Consider the following 23745-nt stretch of genomic DNA (forward strand, 5'->3'; position numbering starts at 1 on the left):
CAAATGTTTTTTCCATCCTTCTTTGTTTCTAATGCGAATTAAACAAATCAATGGCTTAAGTATCATGACCTGAAAACTACTGTTCATGTAACGATAGAGTCAGTGTACATTAATCTATACAGATTTTCAGAAAATGTTATTCAACTATCAACAGTTACTTTATAGTTTAGTTTAGTTCTCTGAATGGGATCTGAGACAAAATGAAAAGTTGAGAAATCCATCATATTTTCGTGTAAACATTCAAAGACACTTCTAGGGTAGACATCAAATTGAAAAAGAATAGCTGTACTGCCAGTAGTAACACTCAAGTAGATCTCATCAACTCATTAGAGGCTTGATCGACTAAAGCTTGGGCCGTTATTCACCTGTTATGAATCTCCTGTACTCCCAGCATTGTTTTCTGAAGAGCTAAGATAACATTAAACCATCAAACTGTGTCTGCACTAAAGGTCAGGCAGACCAAAACTTTCGACTACCAATTACAACCGGACAGAGGCACAGCGTATAATGTGAAATATTACTGACGAAGTCCACAAAATCATGTTGCATGTTACTAGAACATCTGTTTTGTTTTTTAAAGCTACTTTTTGGTTATTTCAGTAGGAGAACAATTTGGAGCTAAAACTATGTAGTTGTCTTTGGGTTAAACTGAGAAGCTGGGATTGACCTCTTTCAGTATTGCCATAGCATCATGAAATGCTACCAAAGGCCACCTTTGGCTTAAAAATAAAAAACAAGCCGGAATGATAATTAGATGACCTTGGAGCGAGCACAGACTGCTTTTGGGAGGAGCTGTTACTTCCCTTTCTGTTTTCATTCGCATATAAAAGAAAAACACTTGTGAGAGGTAGAAAATGTAGCACCTGACCAAGTAACTCCTATTCATCATACAAGTTCAAACCTCTACAAATATGAAGGTTGATTTTTCTTACTATGTGGCTGCATTTTCATTAGATCTGAACTTTAAAACCCAGGCTTTTTAACCTCATCAACTTTGTGCCGAAGCTGAAAAGCAGTGGATCGCTCCGTTTCAGATGTGATCGTTCAGCTGATTGAAATGTTGATGTATTAAATCCACAGGGTCTCTGGAATCATAGTGTAAATCTCCTCATAATGGAGTTATTTGTCGAGATTGCTCCTCTCATGATCATCGTCAAATGGAGGTCACTCTTTCCCTGTCATTTTTATTTATAACAACATCACTGATATGTGATAATAAGCATATGGAGGCATGGAGCATGTTTGAAATATTTCATCTGAGCATATGTTTCCATAGGCACTGCTGCTGGACCGAGTCAGAATCGTTTCCTGGGATGTCTTATGAGATGATAGCTGCAGATGCCAGGTCTGTGTGACTGCTCTGCTGTCCCTAATAACAGTAACTCTAACAGTAACTCAGGCCTGCTCTATTGATCATGAAAACAGAGCATCACTCATCTAGAGGAGAACAAAACAAGCCAATATAGCTTTCAAATGCTTTACTGCCTTCTAGAAAACATCAATGCTGGAATATTGGCCCAGTTTACATAAAAGAGCAAGGAGAGAGAGAGAGAGAGAGAGAGAGGAAAGAAAAGATGGCCGACGTTAAGCTGTTAGTCAAGAGAGCCAGATTTACCGTTTCTATTTCTACATTTTCCCTCTGCGGATCGATGGAGGAGTCAGTTCATTTTCTCTGACATCAATACTGCGGAGCCCGGTACAGTTCGCTCCCCTCTAACTGCCTTTCATCCTGGCCACACTGGAGCTTGTAGATGCTGTTAGGCCAACGCTCGAGGTGGCGGCTGCCCTCCCCAACACGGGATCAGCTCTGGCTCACCTTACAATGCTGTAACCTCAGCCGGGTGGAGGACAGAAATGAGGGAGAGAGGAGAATTTTTTGAAAAAAATAGCCGACCTCTCCTGAGTGGTTTGGGGTGATGTCTACCTCCTTTTGTAGTTAGTTACTGGAACTTTCCAAGACCTTTTTCTGACTTCCCGCTCAGCAGCAGGATGCTAAATGTTGGCCCGGCTACTGCATTTCCTGCCCTGGCATATGTTTGTGAAGGTATCTGGTGGGGGAGCTGGAGCTTTTCAGAACTCCTTTGGAAGTGTGTGTTGCCTTCGCTGGCAGCTCTCTACAGCCCCCCACCCCCTCTAACCCCAGCTCAAACCTTAAAGCAGCACAGGGAGAGGAGGCTGGCCTGAATCACAGCGCTAAGGGGCAGCCCCAACCTCCAGCTCAGTACCCTGACCTCACCTCCCGCACGGGTGGGGGGGGGGACTTGGTCGTCAAGGAGGCCTGTGGAGGAATGGAGGGGGAGGATTGGGGGGGTGTACTTGGCAGGCAACTTTAAAAATGCGGTACAAGGTGCTTAAATTAACTCATGCTCCAGGACAGAAGCACTAAAGTCTGTTTATGTGACTTCTGCTTGATGATCATGTTCCCTTTTTTATTTTATTTTTCTTTCCCCCTTTTGCCTTGTTTGATTTTTTTTTTCTTTTTACAAAAACTGGGCACATGTGCACTCAGAGAAATCAATGCATTTAATAGGTTTGAAGTTTCTCTTTGCTGACGGTACAGCAAAATCCAAGTATCCAAAATAAAAAGAAATCTTTTGTCTTTGTTACATTAGGAACAAATTGCTGTCATCAGAATTTAAAGTTGCCATACATGACACAGAGTGATCTCTATGGCCTGATTGGTCCCTGAAAAAGGGCCAAACCTGGTCTACTAGATGACAAAGTGTGTAAATAACAACAAAAACATGTATATATTTTAGTAGAAAAAAAAGCTACTTCTAAATTGGTTTTAAGAGGTGAATTTTTTTTAACCTTTTATTAAACTATAATTTTAATGTTTTTGAGAACCTGCAATAGAGCTGATCAAATTAAACTTAATTGCAGATAATTGTTTATTTTTAATTTATTTTGGGGGAACAAAAAACAATATTTATTAATGGGCCCAAAATGGTTTGTATGAAAAGAAGATCAGTACTATACTGTACAAAGATCCACTCAAGAAAGTCTTTGTTATAATCTTAGACCAGGACATGGCTAACTGGGGGACTTGGGGAGAAACTGATTGACTTTGAAATAATGTATCTGTCCATCTTTAAGCAGGCAATTAGCACGATTAGCAGAATGCTAAAAAAAAATGTTATCAGCTGAAACAGTATCACTACAAATCAAAGTAAAAATAAAATGTGGGTTTTTTTCCAGTTCAGATGAATTATCATAGCTGTATTGAAAACTAAAAAAGAAAATGATTATTTCAGCAGTTTAGCTAAAATTCATTAGTGGTTTTCTCACGAGCGCTCTCTGTTGCTCTTTTGGCTGAACTGCAGCAAAAACAATTTCAATGGAATTTAGAGGAAGCAAAACTGCTTTCCTAGATCAGCTCTGTTTACATGGGCAGAATCTGGAAGCTTGAATAAACACAGTGCACTTCATACAGAAAGTGAATCTAGACTCACAGTTTAAAAAATGTTTTCCACTTCATACTAACACATTTCTTCAGATTGCCTAACGTCACATGCAGAATCTCTTTTTAGGGTCTACATCTGTGCCTGAGCAATAGAGCCAATGCTCACGTATTCCATAATCCACTATGTAACCACAGAAGCTTATGTACAACATATTGCTGAGACTCTGACCCTGGCACCTCCTAATTAGGCCTAAGTGAAGTGTTGTTGTTGTCTTTGAGCCCTTCTGCCCTTGCCTGCAGTTACCTGCTCCGACATGGACTCCAGAAGGAACTGCCATTCAGTCTCCGGTGTGTTTGCGATACACAGACACACACACACGCTATAAGAGTCTGTCCCTACCTCCGGGCAAACAGATGGAGGCAGCGCGGGTGTTCACAAAAAAATTGGAGTCCTCGGAGTGGCTACGTTGTCACTGCAGCTCGTGATTTTTGTTCATATGACAGAAATGTGGTGTGCCGACTTTTACTACAAGGACACAGAATTAAAGTTTGTTTTTTTTTAAGCATAAATCTGACAGTGATACACCGGAGCCCATTCTCCTAATTTTCATGACAACGTGGGGCTAGTATTAGCACGGACAACAAAAACAGAATTAGAAGAACATTTCCTCTGTCAAAACTTGAAAGACTGTTATGTTTTTTTTGTTTTTGTTATTTTTATTTTATGCACACTGCTGTCAGTGTGAGACAGAGGTTACATCCAAAAATAGACAGGAGTTTTTTTTAGTAAGAAACAAATGATGCAGCTTGTGCTTTTGCTAGAAAATAGAGTCAAAAAACATCAGAAATCATGTGCCTCTATATTTAAATGGACACATTTTCCCTGCCTTTCTCTCTCGCACACAGGCAAAAATCACACTTTTCAGTTTCCCTCCGCCCCCCTTCATTCGTGAATTTTGCCATTACAGAAAGTTGTGTGACTGTGTGTGTGTGTGTGTGTGTGTGTGTGTGTGTGTGAGAGAGAGAGGGAGAGAGAGAGAGAGAGAGAGAGAGAGAGAGACTGCATGCAGTTCATTTGTAAGAGAGCCGCGACCTGACAAATGTATTCGGCTCCCAGCAGCACTGCCAAGCCCCAAAATTCATGTAAAACACCAGTAACTCCTGGTGCTTTTTAAAAAGGGATCGGCTGATACAGGATAATGATGGAGACTTCATCTTGATTATAGGAAACCATCCCCATCAAATATTCCATTCCCTTTTTTTATATTCAGACTTTATGGTGAAAAAAAAGAACAAGAAAATCAAAATGATGTACCTGGAGCTGGAGGCATTCAGGCATGAGCAAAGCGTGGAAGAGGCAGAAAAAAGAAAGTGGGTGTGTGGAGGTAGAGAGGTTTATTGTAGTGAGAAAGGGGGGAAATATGAAGTAGAGTCCTTTAATACAATAAGTCCAGAAAATAATTTCTTCTCAAATACAGAATTCTAATCTTATTTTTAAAATGGATCAAATTCTTTAACCATATTTTCCAGTGTGCAAACCCATTTAGTTCTCTGTAATCGTTCTCATATAGCAACTGTTCAGCATGAGATAATTATAAAGTGGTCATATGGTCCCTTTAAATAAATCTTTAAATATCTGATACAAAGTATTCAATAACCTAAAATTCGAAGAAGAAAAAAAAGAAATGAGCAAATATTGTGCTCTGTGGCAAACAACAGAGCTGCATTTAAATATTGGATTAGGAAAGTGATCGTCTTCTAGTATGTAATGTCCTCATATGAGGGATTGGACAACTCTAGATAACATTTAACAACTTACAGAAACCTACATTTTAAATCTATTTTAAACCAATTTCAAATTTACCCATTTAATCTAAAATTAAAAGAACAAAACTGCAAATGATTTATAGTTTGCAGCCGACTCTGGACTTTGTTCTAGTCAAGATTTGAGTTCTGCGCTGATGCATGCCACTGGTCTTGCCTAGTTTGACTGTTAATCAAACACATCCTTTCTTTTGTAAAAGAAGATTTATTATCTTCAGACTCTTTTCATGTAGGGGTCAATTCTTGGCTCCATTTTATCTTTCTGTTTCCAGTGTGTCAGATCATTTCTAAACACAATAACACAATAATTTCCAGTGTTTTGCAACTTTATATTCCACTGACTGATAGTTACTTAAATACAATATCAAAAGTTGTGACTTGTACAATGTTAAATTTTGGAAGTCACAGAGTTTTACAATTAGTAATTTTACTTGCAATCTGAATGTGATCTTTGACTTCGAGCTTTGTTTTGATATACAAATCACCAAGGTTGGACACTCATGATTTTCCCACCGTTTTTAATATGTTTTGATGCCTGCGAAGCCCTTTGAACCTCCCCGTGTGGCACTGGGCTATTCAAAGACGCTGAATTTCATTTAAGTGAACTAAGAAATACTGCATTTTGTTAAAAGCTCTGGCAGACCTTGAAAACCCATCCATGAAGAGGTTAAACACATTACAGAGTGAAAGTAACACAGCTTTTACAGGCATGTCAGCACGGGTAAACCTGGAAAAAAGCTACTAAGAATAAAGTCTAGACTATCTGAAGCCAAGAAAGGAAAAACAGCAAAAATGCTGACTGCGTAAGTCAAGATGGAAAACCACTGTAAAGAGATGCCTCAGCTCGGCAGATAACTGGAATAGGCTCAACTTTCTAATAAGAGCTGCTTACGACATGAGAACAGCATGGGAAATCTACAGCACATCCTGTCATGATGCAAGATACTACTGTCTCTAGGATACTAGGCTCAAGTCCTGGCTAAAGTGGCTGAAGTTCTCAAGAGATGCAGGGTAATGGCAAACTAATCTATATCGACAGCAAGAGCTGCTTTGATGGTTTTGACATCCAAGCACATTTCCAAAGAAGGAAGGCCAGTCTGTCAGGTTGTCAAGACGATATTGATGGACCTCAGGAAGAAGCTAGTCTTCCCAATAGAGATGATAAAACCAGCCAGATATTGTCTTGTGGTCCATAGTAGAGTAAAGGATCCTCTTCAAGCTTACCACACATTGGGAGGAAGCAATGGCATTGGTATATGAGGAAAAAATATCTTAAATATGCTGAGTTGGCAGTGGAGTGCCAAGAGGCTTGCTGAAAAGCCAGGATTTACCCTTGGAGGTTGGCTGTCAGGGCTTTATAGGCCAAACAGTTCAGCCCAGCCACTCCGTGGTGCTGGAGCAACAGAAAGCCATGAAGGAGCTAGGAGAAGAAGCTGAGAAAACAAGTTTTTGATTGTGGGTTTGGAGAAAGGATGGCAACTGGTGGGCCATCCTGAAATTCAAGTTTTTATAGCTCCTTTGAGATGACCATAAAGAATATTAGATAAGATCAACCTTTATATGATGCTTTAATTTATGGTCCACCTGGTACCTCAGCATTTCTTTCCGTGGACTTTCAAAAGTCAAATGTGTATAGTGCTGGCGGAGCGCTGCTGACGTCGACTGAGAAAATTGTCAGGCGGTGGAAGGAATACTTCGAGGACCTCCTTAATCCCACTGACACGTCTTCCGAGGAGGAAGCAGAGTCTGGGGATGAGGGGAATGACCCGCTGAGGCAGTTAAACAACTCCTTGGTGGCAGAGCCCCTGGTGTTGATGAGGTCCGCCCCGAGTTCCTGAAGGCTCTGGACGTTGTAGGGCTGTCCTGGTTGACACGCCTCTGCAATGTTGCGTGGAGATCAGGGGCAGTACCTGTGGACTGGCAGACCGGGGTGGTGGTCCCCATCTTTAAGAAAGGGGACCGGAGGGTGTGTTCCAACTACAGGGGGATCACACTCCTCAGCCTCCCTGGGAAAGTCTATGCCAGGGTGCTGGAAAGGAGAGTTCGTCCGTTAGTCGAACCTCGGATACAGGAGGAACAATGCGGTTTTCGTCCTGGTCGCGGAACACTGGACCAGCTCTTTATCCTCTCCAGGATACTTGAGGGTGCATGGGAGTTTGCCCAACCAGTCTACATGTGTTTTGTGGACTTGGAGAAGGCATTCGACCGTGTCCCTCGGGGTGTCCTGTGGGAGGTGTTGCGGGAATATGGGGTGTCTGGCCCATTGCTACGGGCCATTCGATCCCTATACAACCGTTGCAAGAGCTTGGTTCGCATTGCCGGCAATAAGTCGGACCTGTTCCCGGTGGGTGATGGGCTCCGCCAGGGCTGCCCTTTGTCTCCGGTTCTGTTCATAATTTTTATGGACAGGATTTCTAGGCGCAGCCAAGTGGCGGAGGGCTTTCGCTTTGGTGGCCTCAGAATCTCATCTCTGATTTTTGCAGATGATGTGGTTCTGTTGGCTTCATCGGGTGAGGGCCTCCAGCTCGCACTGGAACGGTTCGCAGCCGAGTGTGAAGCAGCGGGAATGAGGATCAGCACCTCCAAATCTGAGGCCATGGTTCTCAGCCGGAAAAGGGTGGAGTGCCCACTCCGGGTCGGGGATGAGTTCCTGCCCCAAGTGGAGGAGTTCAAGTATCTCGGGGTCTTGTTCGCGAGTGATGGGAGAAGGGAGCCGGAGATCGACAGACGGATTGGGGCTGCAGCTGCAGTAATGTGGACGCTGCACCGGTCCGTCGTGGTGAAGAGGGAGCTGAGTGTAAAAGTGAAGCTCTCAATTTACCGGTCGATCTACGTCCCTACCCTCACCTATGGCCACGAGCTGTGGGTAGTGACCGAAAGAACGAGATCGCGGATACAAGCGGCAGAAATGAGCTTCCTCCGAAGGGTGGCTAGCCTCTCCCTTAGAGATAGGGTGAGAAGTTCGGCCATCCGGGAGGGGCTCAGAGTAGAGCAGCTGCTGCTCCACATCGAAAGGAGCCAGCTGAGGTGGTTCGGGCATCTGACAAGGATGCCCCCTGGGCGCCTCCTGGGTGAGGTGTTCCAGGCATGTCCCACCGGGAGGAGGCCCCGGGGCAGACCCAGGACACGCTGGAGAGATTATATCTCTCGGCTGGTCTAGGAATGCCTTGGTATTCCCCCGGATAAGCTGGAGGAGGTGGCTGGGGAGAGGGAGGTCTGGGCCTCTTTGCTTAGGCTGCTGCCCCCGCGACCCGGCCCCGGACAAAGCGGATGAGGATGAGGATGAGGATGGACTTTCAAAAGTTCTTATCTTCGACAATTAAATGAGGCAGGAATATTATTGTTGGGGACTTCAAATATAACTACTAAGGAGTTCCGAGCATCATAGAGTCTTTTAATTGCGTTCAACATATATTGTGGCCTACTCACACACTGTAGGACATGCAGGTTCTTGCTGCTACCTCTGGCTTTGCATTCCACTTGTTTTCTATAAAGAAAACAATTATCTGATCTGATAAAGGTCCTGTCAGTTATCTGATAGGACCTTTTCTGTTAGAATAAACAAGTTCTCCTCTAATACGACCACCCTAACCTTTCACAATGGTCAGTCCTGAGTCTAAAATTAATTTCATTGTACTATGCTGATGACATTCAGTTGCATATGTCTTTTAACCCTCAATAGCTGAATAGGCTGTCCACCCGAGTCTCATTTTACCCAGATTAGCGAATGATTCTTTAGTAATTATCGCATCCTAAAAGTCACCAAGACTGTGACCACCATTATAGCGCCTCCTGAATTACATCCTAAAATCAGTCAGACTCTTGCTTCTTTTTGTTCAACTGCATTTGAAATCTTGATGGAATATGTATGTAATATGAAAATTGCAACATATGCTCTCCTTGGTTGGACTGGAGAAAATTATTCAAGAATTTGTGTCATTGTGCTTAGATTGTAATGCCTGGTAATGTCCTCTTTGGATAAGTAAGTAAGTAAGTAAGTAAAATTTTATTCATAAAGCACCTTCCTAGATAAAATGATCACAAAATGACAAAGTATAAAACAGAAACAGACAAAAGTTAACAACTTTTGTTACATATGTTACATCTTAGATATATCATCTCTTTCACATCTCCAAGTGATAACATTTTTTACAGCCAGGCTATTAATGTATTCTAGTATGGAAGCTCATATTAACTCTATTTTATATTTTTTGTGTTGAGTTCCAGTAGATTTTAAGATTGAAAGTTCTTGCACTTATATACAGAGAACTAAATGGCCAAGCTCCAGACTACACTGGAATACAAAAAAATAAATACAAAATAATTGGCTCCTGGGAACTTCAGTCCGGCACGTTATCTAGTGTCTTACATTGATTTAAGATATGAAATCCAATAAAACCTTGCAGGTCAGGTCAAGTGAGATACATTCTTTGTATCTTGACTTTTTTGACTTATATTTGAATATCATTATAATAATAATAATAATAATAATAATAATAATAATAATAATGGATTGCATTTATATAGCGCTTTTCGGGACCCCTCAAAGCGCTTTACAATACCACTATTCATTCACTGGTGAAGGCAAGCTACTATAATAATATATCATCACAGTGCCTGGAAGTTTAACTTTTTCTAACAAAAATGTTTTAATGTGTTTATTCTGAAAACAGACTAAAAGGTGATAGCTGACACATCAAAGATATTACGTATGTTACATATTACATAGTTTAGCAAAAAATTAAATGAGATCAGCATGCTGAAAAATATTTGAAGCATGTGCCTTTGAACTTGGACTGCACATCTATTTCTCTTTGCAGGACCAACAGTAAATGGTCTACAGTACAGTAGTCAACAGTAGTTATTATTAGAACTTATTAGAGAGCTAAGTTAGTGGAAAACTAAGCCTGTTTTTCCAACTACTAGAACAGATTAACTCCAGTATGTTTTTTAATCCCAGCTCTAACATTCAAATTCTGAGGTCACAGGAACATAGCCATTGGGTTTTAATTTCGGATTCATTGCTAAGTTTTGAGTTAAATTGCGTTTTGTCCTTCCATATGTAACCGTGGATCCAAAGGTGCAAAACAAGGGGTGGAAAGAGGGGGGTAAGGAGAGGAGAAAGTAGAGGTCAACAGCAAGTCAAGGTAACCATATCCTGTTATTTCCCTCTGAGCAATTTAGAGTGATGCGAATGTCTGCTTGGAGAACCTATTGGATTCATGTTGATAACCTATGAGATAAATATGCTAAAACACGTGTCTGCGAGAAGGAGAATGAAGGAAAACAAGGGAAGGGTGAGGGAGAAAGAAGGAGGTGCAACAGGCACACACATAATCAGAAGTTGCTGGTAATGTGCAGGCATTCACCCAGTGGACGAACATCTTTCACTTTATTAGCATGACAAAGAACACAATCATTTTGGATATGCCTGAATGCCGTTTTCATTAACTTCCCAATGATTTATTAACAAAAGTGTCAGAAATGGTCTGAAAGCTGTAGGCCTTGGCTTAGTCCCCCAAAAAAGAAAAGAAATTGAACAAGAAACAGAAAAAAATAATGCAAACCAAATAAAGAAATGTCATGTTAGGAAATGAATAATGAGAGAGCAGAAAGGGTGAGCAGAGTAGGGGTTCAATGAGGGGTTAAAAGGTAGACAGTTTTATAAGAGCTCAAATTCTAAATGGAAAATGTATCCAGTTAATTATGACATTCGTTATGTTTTAACACAGCACATTCAAACTGAGACTCCCAGCTGGGAAACGTTCTCCTGGCAGCTAATGGGGAATTCCATCAGCCGTGGCGGAGATTAAAACTGAGTTTATATTCTGTTTTACAGAGTCTGCTTATATGAAAGAACCCAACAAGACAAAAAAAGACAATGTGGAATTTGCATAAAAATATCCACAGACCATCTCTTAGAGAAGATGAATTTAGACATCTTTTTTCTGTCAGGTTTTTCTTTATTGTAGTTTTATAACGGAAAACATCAAATTTATGAAATAACGGCAACGTTATTTCTTCCAATGGGTTTATGGTCGCAATTCTTCTTAATAAAGTTTGGTTTCCAAAAGCCACCAAAAACTCAAATCAAGGTTTCAAAACAAGACTTCCATGTACAGATGGTGAAATTTCTTATCTCATCTCATTTCTTATCATCGTAAAACCTTCAAAGTCACAGAGGTAGTACTTTCTTTTAACCGTGTACTCTTGAGGATTACACTGAGGGACTGTTTTAAAAAAGTAACAAAGCGCACTAAACATATTAACATGTTTACTGCTAATTGCAAAAACTTACTTGTTGCAAAAAAAAAGAATTCAAATACTTTTGCATTTTCATAAATTCAGGACACTCACAAGAAATTGCACCCCGATGCCTACTCCAGTGTTAATACTTGTGAGCAATAAGTGATTTGTCAACTCAAGATGACAGCTGCCACTCTTAGTTCTGGAAATTTCAACCTTATTGATATATAATTAGAAAACAGGATAGATACAAATGTCAGCTGTATTTTTACTAAACAATGCACTACAAGCAAAGACTTTTTTAAAGAATTTATTAAGATCATTATTTTAACAACAGATGTTTACTGTCAAAAGTTGTGTTTCTGTTGAAACCTTTGCATGTGCAGCATATTTCAGTGAGGTTTAATTGTTTTTTACTACTATATTTGGCATTTTTCATTAAAAATAAATATGCATCCTAGTCAAGTCATCCTAGGGTCCGGGGGACTGCTTCAGCCTTCTGTCTTCGCTGGAGGGTCCGATGACCGCTTCAGCTGTTCGTCCGTCATCGCTGGAGGGTCCGGGAGGGACCGCTCCAGCCTCCATTCGCCTTCGCTGGAGGGTCCGAGGGACCGCTCCAGCCTTCGTCTGTCGTCGCTGGAGGGTCCGAGGGACCGCTCCAGCCCTTGCAGCTTGTGAGCTGTGTGTAGTGTTTGCAGCTAGTGAGCTGTGCGTCGTCTTCACTGGAGGGTCCGAGGGTCCGCTCCAGACTTCCATTTCCACTGGAGGATCCAAGGAGCCCGTCCAGCCATCAGCGTCGCCTGCAGAACAGCAGCCGGTGCCGCATGTGCTGGGCATGAATCAAACATTTTTAGTTGGGGTTACATGTTTTAAATGTTTGATTTTTGGGTGGGGGGAACTGTTACGATTTGGGGTTGGCAGTGTATTGTTTTAGGCGTTTTGTTTTGGCGTGACTGTTATGTGTTTCCTGTTTTACTTTGAAAGTCTGTGTTATCTTAGTGTGTTCAGATTACGTTTCCCTGTCTCGTCAGTTCTGAGTTGCCCTAGCTGTGTTTCCCTCTTGTTGTCCATTTCCTGATTGTTCCCTCTAGGTATTTAAACCCTGTGTTTCAGTGTGTCATGGTTGCGACCTTCCCCCCGTTGTAAATAGTTTGTTGTTTTGATGTAAATAAATATCGTATTTCGCTTTAAAGAAAATAGTTGTCGATACTTTCGTTTGGGATTTTTATTTTTGTGGAAGCCCGTATTAGTCTTTTTTATGGGTTCGCCCTCCTTAAGAGCAGTGAGCTTGGGGGCCTTTTTCCCTTATTTTTATTTTTCCTGTGTTGCACGCCGGTTGCCTAGGCTGGGGTGTAACATAATGGGTTATGTTATGTTATAGACTTTTATGTTATCAGTCTATAATTCTCATAATATCACTTATTTGGTTTCACTAGAAGTTCTCAGGTAAATATTTGGATCTTTTAATAGCAAATCTGTCAGCTTCATCACTGTTTTAGCGAGCAAATGGAAGGTGCTGATCTGAACTTAAGATTCTTTGAGCAGCGACTAGTACAGCTTCATTCTGAAGACAAGTAAGTCGTGCTATTGAGTCACTGGGTAATCTGTCACTGGACAAATTTACTCCCTCTAATAATACTGATGCTCTTTTCATTGAAATGTGAAAGCCTAGAGCACTTTACTGTCTGACAGGTTGTATTTGATCACAGTTAGCTTTTAAATTTTGCACTTACCATTTTGAATCTTTAAATAATAAGCTAATCAGGCACAACTTTAGCTAGGAGTTATAATACAGAAATGTTGCTTGTTGTGCTAGTGAACATTCCAGGCACCTATTGAACTGATAATCCTAGTGTGTAGTTACCTTATGTGATGTAATAGTATGGCAGCTGCATTCATCATCACTCATGTCAAAGCTGAGAGTAGTTTAACTTTATAATGGTTGTGGTTCCTACATTTTGCTTAGTTTCGAGTTGCTGGATGTGGTCAGTAAATATTTTTCTGGTTTATTGTTTGTATCTTGTACCATCCTAACATAATATAGCTAAAGTAGCTAACATCTTTTCCTTTGTGTGGTAGCTGGGTGTAACTGATTGATTGATTGATTGATTGATAATACTTTATTTGTCACGAGGGAAATCCTGCCTTAAAGCATGGTACTAACCATTTGCTAAGTTACTAACATGCTCCAATTAAAATCAAGTGATATCCCATCTTACTGTGTCCATTTTGAGCATAGGGTGTAAGATTGCTAAAAATGAACATTTGCTACATTTTGTGATCATGTCGTTGTGTCACTTTGTTAAAGTTGGGTTCTATTGTTGAACTGAACCACTGATTTTTGTAGAACAAGAGAAAAGAAAAAAACAATTTTTGTATCTGTAAATGGTTACAGCTTTATAAGTTTAACTGAATATAAGCAAATGCATCATAAAACTGTGAAGATTGGACTTATTTTGAACCTGAGGATTTTTTATTTTATTTTAATGCAGTGAAAGAAATCAAAATCATTTAACAGCTACCTTAACACACAAATGCTCATCTATAATGGACAAATATGTAAGTGCAAAACAAGGCCTTAAAAGAGAATGCAGGAAGGGAATATGAGGTGAAAACTGGCAATTTCATGGCCTTCTGTCTGTCATAAAGTACAGTATAAGTAACTTTTGAGGAGGGGGTTCGTAAATGAGTCATAAACCTATTTTGGTTGGATCCGTTTCTGATCACAGTATGTTTTTATATGGACATTTTTCATTGGTGTTCTTGGCTGTGAGGCTGTGAGGTTGGAAAAGCTAACATTTCCGATTCCAAAAGGTCTGCCTGACAGTCCCAGTATCACCACCTTCACCTACAAAAGAAAAGTAACAGTGGAAAGAGGGGAATCTGAATTCTTAGAGAAGACATGTTGCAGGGGTTTTTTGTTTTTGTTTTTTTAAGATCAAGCTTGATCTGATGAATAACTCGTATCCTTCCAGACCCTTTAAAAGAAAAAAAAAAATAAGCTCAACTGTGCAATTTAGAGACCTTTATAAATCAGTCCTGGTGAGTACACATATTTCCGTGAGGGGAGAATTTATATGTTTAATTACCGAGCACAGGTGCCAGGCCCTGGCTTTACTCATTACAGTAAGATATATGAACAGCGGCGAGAGCCTGGATAGTGCAGGACAAAAAGGGAGGACAAAGTAATTAGCTGGCTCTTATTTAATGGGACCCTTCCTCAAGCCATTCATGGCTCCCGTTGCGGCTCCTCGTCCATATGCTTCAATTCAGAAATCATTTCATAAAGAACCACTGGTGGCAGGTAGCACAGCGGCAATTAACGCTGGCGGGAAATGGAATCGGCAGGGATTGAAAATGAAGTGTTAAACACTGCAATATTTGATTGTCCAGCTTTTCTTAACTCAAACCCTCTTTGCTCCCTCTCCCCCTCTTTTCCCTCTCAGATAGATTTTACCAAGAGAGATGGATAGCCAAACATTGGGATTCCCTACTGAGAGGGACTGTGCTCTAAATGCCTTTGGCCACAGAGTGGCTGAGGTTGGTTTTGGCTATGCACGTGTGTGTGTGTGTGTGTGTGTGTGTGTGTGTGTGTGTGTGTGTGTGTGTGTGTGTGTGTGTGTGTGTTTGGCCAAAGTGTGCGTTTATCCTCCCATGGCCTGTAAGTGGACTTGGCCGTAGATCCAGCTTTGGCTATCCTGAACCTGTGAAGCTATACCGTCTGTTTCAGTGTGTTTAGACTAATGGCACCTGGACTGCTTGCTGAGGCTAGGAGAGATGTTAGCCACTGCACAGCCAGTGCGCCAGTGTGCCATTTTACCTCAAGGAGTCTGGATGTGTACCAAGCAGAGCCATGCCAAAAAGAGGCAGTGACCACCCAGAGAGCCGGGATGGGTACTGGGACTGGGCCTCTTTCAGTTTCAGTCACATCTACACTGTGAGGATGTTCTCAATATTTGTTGAAAGAAAACAATAAAACAGTCAGAAAAAATTGTTACTGTATTATAAATAAATGGATAACTTATGTAACATATAATATAATAATCTACTGCAGTATATTTGTAGTCAGTCACTTTCTTTAAGGATATAAACCATTTGGGGTCAACTTGAAGCAAACTATAATTGACATTTGCAAAGCAAAGCGTTTATTTTTGATAACACAAACTTATCTTTACCAGTTACTTTTTCTGAGTAGGTAACACTGTTATCTAGGAGAATACTTTTAAATGTTTGTAATTTCTATAAGGTAACAAGTCACACACTGCTGGCATGTTTAAGGAGAAACATAATCAACCCAGAATTGTAATCAACATCTCTAAGCAGTAAACAGCAAAGCAAATCCACAGTGGACAGGCGTATTTCCTCACTCTGTCTACACAGAAACCAGTCATGTTGAGTCAGTCCAGCCAGCCTGGAGGCGTTGTTTGGCCAACAGTAAACCAGGGTATCCCTCACTGGACACCACTTGGCTGCTCCTGAACTCTGCACACTAGCCGTCTGGCCACAGGCTTGTAGCAATTGGCAGGCCATGTTCTCCATGTTCTCTGGCAAATGTCCACTCTGAGTTCATAGCTTTTGACCTGTGTGTTGGAGGGATGCATTTGGCTCAGACTGAGCTATATAAACATCAGAGCGTGTAGCTGAGGGCCAGTTTGGCCCTAGCAGTCATGTTTAACACGCTGACACCGGTTGAATTTAAACACCTGATGTTCAGAGTCTGTCTGAGAGCCAGTCACAGCCACTGTCCTTTGGCAGTCTGGACGCCTGTTAGATATCATGTGATCTCATTAAATGAGAGCACTATACACTAAACACATTTATGAAAACAAATAAATGCTGCTCATCATCATTTTTTTCCTGAAAGAACCTCAGAACATCATCTACAATAAAGCCAAAAAGAAAAGCAATTCACCAGCTTTTATATGGAGTAGGTAAACCTTTCTTAATGGTCCTGTCAGGAGCAAGCATACTTGGGGTTTTTTTGTTTTGTTTTATTTTGTTTTGCTTTTGTTGTTGTTTTTAGAAAAAATGTTTCTGAAAATTTCTTAGCATAATGAACATTAACTTCAAAATATATATTTTTTATTCTGTAAAAATATTAAGTTGCGTTTTTATGGTGCCACTGTTGATTATCTCGTCCTTTTTAAATGTGTTGCTTAAAAAAATTATTGTGCAATTTATTTGGGTTTTTCAAGGGGAAAGAAATCACACTGATGGTGTAGAAGTCTCAAAACCTCAAAAGGATCTAATACTTCAGTTGTACTTTATGTTTTGTTAAAACAGCATGTTGTCTTATGTGTATGCTTCCTGTTATGTTAAAATAACAAAGCTGTGACACCATGAGTGCAGTGGGTAGCTGTTTTATAGACGGTGTTATAGAATGAACGCTTAAATATGAGTAATTCCAGCATGGCAACTGAGCACCAGGGCCTACCTCGCTGACCACAGCCTGATCTCTATCATGCAAACAAGTGCTGAGCTTAATCCATAGGGTGTCTGGGCTCAACCTTTGAGATAGAGTGACCTCAGGCATTGAGGTCACTCTATGCAGGAACTTGTTGTAGAGCTGCTACTCCTCCGTTTTGAGGAGGATGTGTTTCAGGCATTTTCTACTAAGAGGAGACACTGGAAAGATTATGTCTCTTTGCTGGTTTGTGAACACCTCGGTGTTGCTGCATACGATCTAGACTAGATGGTGGCCAGGGACAAAACTGAATCTGAATCTCTACTTTGACCCCTGTGACCTGGACCCACATAGCAGCAGAAAATGGATGGAGGGATATTTCAATTCATAGCTTGCCTGAAAATCTATGCATTTTTAAGCTGTCTTCAGTCTATTGAAGTAACCCAGTGTATTTGCATTATAAACACAAACTGCTACTAGGTGAATCTTAAAAAAAGTTGATGATTAAAATAGCACATAGCCTGACATACACTGAGGTTATAAGCTCCATATCCGCTAACAAGAGATCTACTGTGTCATATTCACCACTGAAGCGGTGACAGATAAAGTAATGGAAACAAAGCTGTAAATCTTTACAGCAGGTAACAAAGTTTGAATGTCAGCGAGCATGACGGCCACTGATTCAGACAGACGTACTGAGGGGGGCCGGGGGGGGGGGGGGGGGGGGGGGGGTAGGGAGGCAGAGTTGGCATGGATTCCTACCTGTTTGAGAGCGGTTGGCGATCCTCCAGTCAATGTGCCACCCTGGCTGCTTTCTCTCCTCCCAGCACTCCCGCCATGCCTGCATGCCCCATTTCCACTCACACTGGGGACACAATCAGAAAAACACCGGGAACAGACATAAGCAAATCCAGTTACTAATCAGGTAGCCATGGTGGCATGACACAGTATCACAGCAGATATATTTTTTCAAGTGTGAGGGTGAAAAACTCACATATTTTGAGGCTAGGTGGGTAGTGAAGGTGTAATGACTACACATATCAACGGACACTGATCAAGTCTAACTGGGAACCCATTAGTCGTACCCTTTCTTATGGATTACTCGTATTTCCTTTCACCTCTTACTTTAATTGTTATTCATTATCTAACTATTTAGTTAGATTTAGAAAAATATAGTTAGGACTAAAATACACCTGTCAGCTTTTCAAAGCTCTGTTTTCTTGGCTGCCAGGTCAAGAATTTGAGAATTCTTTAGAGAATTCTGAGAAACATATGTGGTGCAGAAAGCAAATTTTCTTCAAATTGAAAAATTATTTTCACTTTAAAGCTGACAATAAAAAAAATTATAAAACATGGCAAAAAAAAAGAAAAAAAGAAAATTGGCATAAAACATCCTGGTCCAGGCTTTCAAGGTAGGTTTGAAAAACAGTAATAAAAGGACTTTAATGTAAAAAAAAAACAAAAACAAAAAAAGACAATCCTTATGCACTTACATCACGGTGTAGAGATACAAAGACACAAACAGAGAAATTGCACTGTAAATCATGTCCATGTACACGTCAATTTATTTGGCCATGAGACCAGACTAGGTTGACATACACCACACTTCTTCCTATAATAAATACAAAAATACTTGAAAAATTGCTACATTTTGGCTCCAGTTTCAGTTGCAAACTTAACATGTTTCCTTCATAAGAAGGTATGGTACTTCACATTAGAGCAGACATCTATTTTTGACGAGTTCATAGACATTAGTTTTATTTTATTTATTTTTTTCCCAAGGAAGGACAAGAAGGGGACAGTAAAATACTGATTGTTCCCGGAACTGAAAAAACTATGTACTGCTCATTAACTTATATTTGTCATCAAAGATCCCATTTCATCTCCCACCACTTGGCCTTCAACATGCAGTCAAGTACATTCTCTGTGGAGATGGTTAAGAAGAGTTCTTGGGCTGGTTTTCACCAAAGTTGCTGTTGGTGTTGTGGTATTATCCCAACCCTAACCTCCAACCTAGGGTAAGGATTTATAACCAGGGCTGCACATAAGTGGTCCGCAGGTGCACATTCGCTATCAAAATAAAAGACGCGCACCAGATAAGAAGTTGCAACACGCATTTGCGTACATAAGTTGTTCTGGAGGAGGACAGACATTTATTCAGAACTCTTAAAGATGTCAAAGAAGCAAGCTCCGTAAGCAATTACTTTGGTGTTCCTCCACCGCAAAAGAAGCGTGTATTCCCAGACATTCAGAGACTCACTAACTCTAAAGTTTCAAACCTGTTCTGGCTTTAGGATAAGAACAGAAGACGTGCATCAGAAGCTCTATGGCATGGGTTTCTAGCAGCTCCTTTAGGTGTAATGTGTAGGTGGCCCAGTACTTTGGTCCATATAGTATATGTTCTCTAACTTGCGATAGTAAACTGACACAGTTGTGGAGACTTACAAAAAGACCTTCAGTTGGGTTTTGAAGGAATTTGCACTTTACAAAAAGCATTAAAAAACAACCTCATAGCCCAAAACATTAGCACAAGAAAGGGATACAAAAAAATAGAGTAGAAAGAAAACCTCAAACTTGTGCAGCCAGCAAAGATTGAATTCTCTTTCATCCTGACATTAATTTTGTGTAAAGCATCATAGCTGATTCAAAGCTGGGTCTCCTGCTATGACCATGCAGTTGACAGTTGAAGAGTCCACCCTTTCCAAGCCGGGAAACAGAGTTTCAGGCGCAGAGAGAAACCAGGAGCATTCTGTCATTCAGAATTGACCACACGTGTAATATGTGCCAGACTACCATCCTGTGCCAGCACAGAGCGAGCTGAAAATTCTGTTTTTTTTCCCTGCACCAACACAAACTTTATTTCCAGCCTGCTGTACTTGTCATATTTGCCTTGTTGGGACCTTGTTCGGTTCCTAAAATGTAAATCAAGTTGAAGCGTCACCTTTTTCAGACACTGGAGCATTTCCAGAAACACATTGCAGAGGTACAAGTAACAAAGTACTTCTACAAAGTGATCAAAAAATAGCAGCCACCATGAAAATGTTCATGTATAGAAGTGTATAAGATGAGGCTCTTGAATGGGAAATCAAGATTTCCAAAGATTCTCAAAACCTTTTTTTTTTACGCCTTGTAAAATTGTCATCCATGCAACCTTGCAACCATCCATCCATCTATTGGGGTGATGGAGCCTATCTCAGCTGATATAGGGTGAGAGACAGGGTAAACCCTGGCTAACACAGAAAGACAACCATTGGTCCTCACATTTACACCTTGTACAACTGCTATAAGGAAAAACAACTTCTTAACATTGTTAATTGTTTAGGATACGTAACATAAACCTACGCTAACCTTAAATCTTTTTATATCATTTTCATCTGATTGAAACACCCAAACAGAAAGGATTTTAACAGGAAAAACTGCAATGTCAAAATATAAGAGACTTCATTCGAAATGTTACATCTTCTAATTTCCCAAAATGTGATTATTTAGCATGTGTCTTAAACAAACCCCTCTGGATGCCCAGAGGTTACAGCAAAGGAACAGAAAGTGAGGAAGGCAAAGAGAAAGAGAGAAAAAGTAATAGGAGACAGAGTTGGGGGTAAAGCTCAGAAGGAGGGGCGATGAATTCCCAAATCTAATCTGAGTATAATCAGGGCACTGCCCCAGTGTCCTAACCCCATCTACACACACTTACACACACAAACCACAAGGCTGTTGCCTATCCATAACCCCCAGTGTGTGGGCTGCGATGTTCCCATGACCCACTTAACACATCTGGGTCAGCTGTATTCAACTACCAACTAATACATATACACACGTACACATCCTGCCATGTACATTAAGACAAATGAACACACACGCATGCAGGTTCAGATAAGGCATGGGTTTTTTTTTTTTCAAACTCGTTTGAGTAAAAATGATTGCTTATCCACTCCTCATTACTGGAAAAAGCCCCATATATGTCTCATTATATTATAAAGCGCAGCACTGTTCAACAACTATTCACTCCTCCAGAGTTCAGCAGTGGTTATTTTTCAGAGCATTTACTCTTCTAAAGGCCCAGCTCGAACTGGAGCAAAGGCCGAATGTGTGGCCCCACTTCACTGTATATAAAGAGCACTGTGAGACGAACACCTTTGAGAGCCAAAAGGTTGTCTCGCTAGTTGTAGAGCTGGATGTAAACTAGTAAGTTTTTCTGGCGCGTTGGGGCCTTTTTGCAGAGGCAGGAAGCGAGAGAAGGGCACATGAAGAGAGCGGTTAGGCTCTTTAAACGCAGGGGTAGTACTGGCTGCATCGCTTCCAAAAATAAAAAAGGAGAAAAGAAAAAAAAAGAAAAAGAACTTTTGAAGTGTGTTTGTGTTTGAGGCGAGGGAGCAAAGGTGTGCTTTTGCGTTTGAGGCAAAAGCCAGGAGTATCTTCACTGTGTGTGTGTGTGTGTGCGCGTGTGTGTGTGTGTAAGTCCCTCTTGCCAGTTTTAAAAACCATCCGTAGCCCAGGTAAATGGCATGCTGTCCTCTGCACATGCCCAGTGGCTTTCTCTTTCTCTTCACAGGAAAGAGTTCAGAGGGCCAGTTAGCACCGTTCACAGCGGACCCCGAGGCTTCACTCAAACACACAGCCCAAAACACACACAACCCAATTCATGCACAGAGAATTCCTAAAGCACACACAGCGTACAGGAGGCCACAAACACATTCACACATGCTTGCAGGCTCGCGCAAATTCATGCGGCAGCAGTACATGCATACATACGCATGTGCATGCACACACATGCGCACACACAGTTGGCCCATGGCTAGAGTGTTCAAACAGGCGTGATATTGAAATCCAGCAGTAGGGAGAACAGCGGGTTTTGCTGAGGTCCATAGCAGGTTATTGATCAAGGTTAGTTTACTGTGAAAACTCTGCCTGTGGCCAAGGGCCATTCATACCAGAGGTGAGTGTGTGTGTGTGTGTGTGTGTGTGTGTGTGTGTGTGTGTGTGTGTGTGTGTGTGTGTGTGCGTGTGTGTGTAAGCAAATGAGTAAGAAAAAGACTTAAACGTGTATTTTTGAACATACATGTATATTGAAAGTTAATGGACTGATTGGAGTCTAGCTGAGCTTTTATCAGCTAAGAGAGCTGTCTTTGTGCAGAAGCTTGTTCTATAGAGCCCCTAAAGTGTAACAGTGGGAATCATCATCTTTTTTTCTCCACTAATTTTGCATTACCTTGCAACATTTTCCATTCACCCAATCCATAGACAGTGGCTGAGGTGTATAATGATATAGTATGCATTATGTTGTAACACTATGCATTGTGTTGTGGTCACTGATGGTGACCACAACTGGTGAGTGTACTCCAAACTATAGTCTGATGCACTGTAGTTAGAGAATTAGCTAAACAAGTTAAAGTGGAGCTGAGACGACATGAATTATGGCTAATTTCCACTACAGAGGCCTGGATTTACAAAAAAAAAAAAAGATGGATTAAAAGAAAGTTTTTAAAGTTATTTTTTTTAGAGCGTTAGCGCCATTGTGTGCCAGTACAAAACATGACATCACCACAATACCTGCCTTTTTGGAGTGCTCGAACCCTCCTCATCCTCCTGCTCATTTCTTCTTCCAAAACCAACTTACTGTTTACCTGCTTCCTGATCTAATGCATTACTTATCAGGTAACTTTGTAATGGGATCATCTGTTTTATTTACTTCCTGTTGTGTATTTGGCATAGATGGAAAATACAACTCACAAATGTGCAGTATTTGCATTGAACTGTGTTTACTTTTGACAGTGTGGCATTTTAAATGATATAGAACGAATTTACATTTCCTACTGGCCTCTAATATATACAGTATCACATCGTAGGCTAACAGGATGTTTAAAGGACAAGAACGATAATGATTCATGATCTTTAGGTTGTTTGCTTGTCACATGATCAAACCTGTAATCACATGATCAAACTCTGTAATTTATTTCCAGAGGAAAAAAAGAGGGAAAAAACATTTGACCCCAACATGGCAAAAAGGATCAGTGAATTCAAGATCAAATGAATAAAGGAATGACTACATTTTGAATAGCCATGCATTCATGGGTTCATAATGTTACAATGAGTGCCAGCAAAGTCTTTGTGGTAATGCCAGTCAACCTTTAGAGTTCTGAAGCTTTATGTTGTGGGACTACTCAGGCTTTTACATGTTCTGTGAAACTACCAAACTTGGCTGCCATTCTGTTAGTCTGTCTGACACACTATGCAGATATTCCAGAACACACATTCACATCCCCTTTTGTCTCGCACTAACAAAAGCAGTTGTTTGAGATGTGTCTGTTATTCTATTCAGGACCTCAGAGGCCTGCCAACAAATGACCTTCATATGGAAATTTAAACACCTATGCACACATGCGTAAATGAGTGTGGGGGAATTTCAGCATAACTTCACTCAATCAGACAAAATGTGGTAAATGTTAACCACAGACACACAAAGAGAATCACTTTCAGGCAATATAGATACATAACCTCATGCATACACATGCATAACTTTCACGAAGCTTGAATGTAAGTGGGTTGGGTTTTTTTTTTCATGCCAGAACGTTGTCCAAGCAGAAAGTTGTGATCCAACTCTTTGCTTTTTTTTCTCCCTTTTTCTTATCTCTAGCTCCCTGTCTTCACAACATCATCCATCCTTACTCTGTGGTACTGAGTCAAAGGGAACTGGATTTATCATGTAGGTGCTGAGAGGATTTATTCACTGACCTCAAAGTTCTTGCATACTTGATTTTGTGTTTGGAAGACTGAAGGGTGCATCAGATCTTAATTTTCAATTGGGGCCTGTTGACCAGCACCCCAAACATGTTTAATGTTCAGCTGCATCTTGCTGGAAATTAATTTT

This window comes from Copadichromis virginalis, linkage group LG13, assembly GCF_057382275.1.
Source record: "Copadichromis virginalis isolate Kocher_CV1m ecotype Utaka linkage group LG13, C_Virginalis_male_GT1.1, whole genome shotgun sequence".
In the NCBI taxonomy this organism is placed as follows: domain Eukaryota; kingdom Metazoa; phylum Chordata; class Actinopteri; order Cichliformes; family Cichlidae; genus Copadichromis; species Copadichromis virginalis.